Below are 2,887 nucleotides of genomic sequence, written 5' to 3'. Positions count from 1 at the left end.
AGATTATGCTAAAAGGGTGTTGAGCCTTACATTTAAAATAACAAATAAAAAAATGAGGAATTAGTCTTCCAATATTTGGAAACCATTATCTGTTTCAGCAATGAAGTGGCCCACATAATTGATGAAAAAGTAAAGCTTCAACATGCATTTTTGTTATATCAGTTTCATCTGCCTCATTACCGTGAATAAAAATATCAATCAACATTCACATGGAGGAGGAGGGTATGGCTCAGTGGTAGAGCGCGTGCTTATCATGTACTAGGTCCTGGGTTCAATCCCCAGTGCCTCCATTAAAACAAACAAGCAAGCAAACGAACAAACAGAAACTAGTAATAAATAAATAGACCTAATGATTTCCCCTCCGTCCAAAAAAAAGAAAAAAGAAATCACGTCAGCATGACTTTTTTTTGAGCATCAATCACATTCCCAGAATGTAGCAAGTGCTCAAAACACATCTCTTGGGCGAATTTATTAACATAGGCTGAAATTTTCTCAATTGTTTTCCTTTCTTCTCTCCCTTCCTTGTTTCCCTTCTGAGTCCAATTGTGTGGATTACCATTGCAACATAGGAACCAGGGTCAATCCTATTTGTACAAATGCCTAAATCACTAAACACACCTGGCCAGCTTCTTTTTTTTTTTTTTTTTTAACATTTTTATTGATTTATAATCATTTTACAATGTTGTGTCAAATTCCAGTGTTCAGCACAATTTTTCAGTCATACATGGACATATACACACTCATTGTCACATTTTTTTCTCTGTGAGCTTCTTAAAGTCTTTTTTCATCTACTGTTTCTGCATTTCCTGCACAAAAACACCACTGCCCACCAATCGTCACCTCAGGGCATTTCTAGAAACTCAACGGAGAATTTTACTATGAAAGTTGAAGATGAAACTGTAAACAACATTCTCTCTTTCTGGAGCGACTGCAACCTAAGAAATTTGGGAGAACCTTCAAAATACAATGTTTGCATTTCTTTTTTAACACTTAAAATTCACAACAGAAAGTCTGTTGTGCAGGAGATTTCTGTTAAATGGTGAATGCCAATTAAAGTTTAATGGTTAATCTTCACTAAGTAAGAAGTGTTTTGCACTTCTTATCTGCCACATCATTAACAAAAAACGATTAGTTAACTGGCTAAACAGATTAAATACAGACTTTCAAGTTTATGGGAAATGACTAGGCCTTAACTTTAATAGTATGGAATATTCTTTTATTTAAATTTTATGACTCCTCACCCGGTTTCATTTAAAATGTCAAAACTGTAATGGTAGTGACATTCATTGCATAATAGTGTTTGAAACATATGCAGTTAAAGGGGTTGTAATAATAATACTACAAATTACATGCTTATTTTTCCAGATCGTACCTAATAGACTGTAATATCATTTTCAGTCACAGTTCACCAGAGTTAAATTTAAAGCATGATATTAAGTTGAGGTTCCTTCACATCTAATTAGACATCAGAAACAAATGTGGCCAGGTCTGCATTCTGTTAAATATATGCAAATAATCCCTCAGAGGTAAGGGAACCATTTAACAACAGTAAAGGTAAAAGTAACCCCCTCTAAAGCTACACAGTAAATTACAGCAGACATACCTTCAGCATCGCACAATGTGACGTCTCAGTTGCTGTAGCACACACTGGAGCATAAATTGTACCCAGCTTGTCTCACAAGGCAAAATATTCAGGACAAACACAGAATATTTTATGCTGAGCAGCCTAACTTCTGCAAATTATGCCAGCCAGGGAGGCAGTTCAACAAAGCACCTATCATTGGGGTATGGATGGCACCACTGCAAATCTTGGCAGAGTCATTTATTTTCAGGAGCAGTAGGGAAACATTAGAAAGAATGCATTTTGTTCATTCTTTGGAAATTCATATAAATAAGTCTTAGTTACAGACAGTATGTTAGAGGGTAAGAACTTCTATTATTTTTTTTTTCCTGAGCCCATCTTCACTAATGGTTTTGCTGTATTCATTCTCAGAAATGGATGGGGGAAAAGATTTCCCTGAAGTTCCATCACCTAAGATCACAGTCAGATTTTTCTTTACTTCTGCTTTTTATCATCTTGGTAAAAAATGAAACTGGGAAGTAAAGATGACTTTATGACTTTTGCCAGCCTGCCACATAGTTTGGCCTGCACACTGTAGTCTTCCAGACAAAGCCTTTCAATTGGCTCTCCATGGGCCAATCAAATTCTTTCCCTGTCTTTTATCACCCTCCTGCCTTATTTAGAAAAAGAAAGCGTTTGGGGGCCAAGCATACAGCATTTCTTGAAAATGCTTGTCTTAAATGTTCCTGTAGTAATGCAACACACACACACACACACACACACACACACACACACACACACACACACACACACACACAAAACGATTCTTTCTCTTAACCCCCGTGTATTATAGATAAGGAAATCACTGTAATATGTACCTGATACATACGTTTTTGGTAAATAAAAAACTTACTACCTCCACCTGACATATTAGGTAAGACCTACTGAAAACAGAACGTTGGGTTTTGTTTATAAGCTGCAAACGCAGTTACAGAAACGCAAGGAGCCTCAATGGCGGCCATCCAGCCTTCTGGTGCCGAGTCTTGAATGATGGTATCAGCATTTCGCTCTTCTAGGGAATCAGTCACTTGCAGAGGAACTCCTTTCTAGATGCGCGGTCTTAAAGTGCGTCAAGAAAGGTTTGGACATTCCAAACGACCAAGATTTCTTTACAGCTGAGGACCGAAAACTTGTATTTCTTGCTATTTCTCTAGCAATATGCACCCAGCAGGGCAAATTCTGCCCAAAGAATACCCCGGATTCCTCATTTCTTTTGTGCTTGGCATAGTGACAGACAGGCCCAGGATTAAAAGTAATGTTGGGCAC

General features: G+C 37.4%; 1 non-coding gene across 1 annotated transcript; it reads left to right on the top strand.

Moving 5' to 3' along the window:
- The first annotated feature begins 217 nt into the window (after positions 1-217).
- Positions 218-290, top strand: TRNAD-AUC (transfer RNA aspartic acid (anticodon AUC)). Its single transcript has one exon. It is a non-coding gene; the product is annotated as a tRNA-Asp (tRNA).
- The last annotated feature ends 2,597 nt before the right edge of the window (positions 291-2,887 follow it).

This window comes from Camelus bactrianus, chromosome 26, assembly GCF_048773025.1.
Source record: "Camelus bactrianus isolate YW-2024 breed Bactrian camel chromosome 26, ASM4877302v1, whole genome shotgun sequence".
NCBI classification, from domain to species: Eukaryota; Metazoa; Chordata; class Mammalia; order Artiodactyla; family Camelidae; genus Camelus; species Camelus bactrianus.
This window is presented reverse-complemented; position numbering and strand designations above follow the sequence as displayed.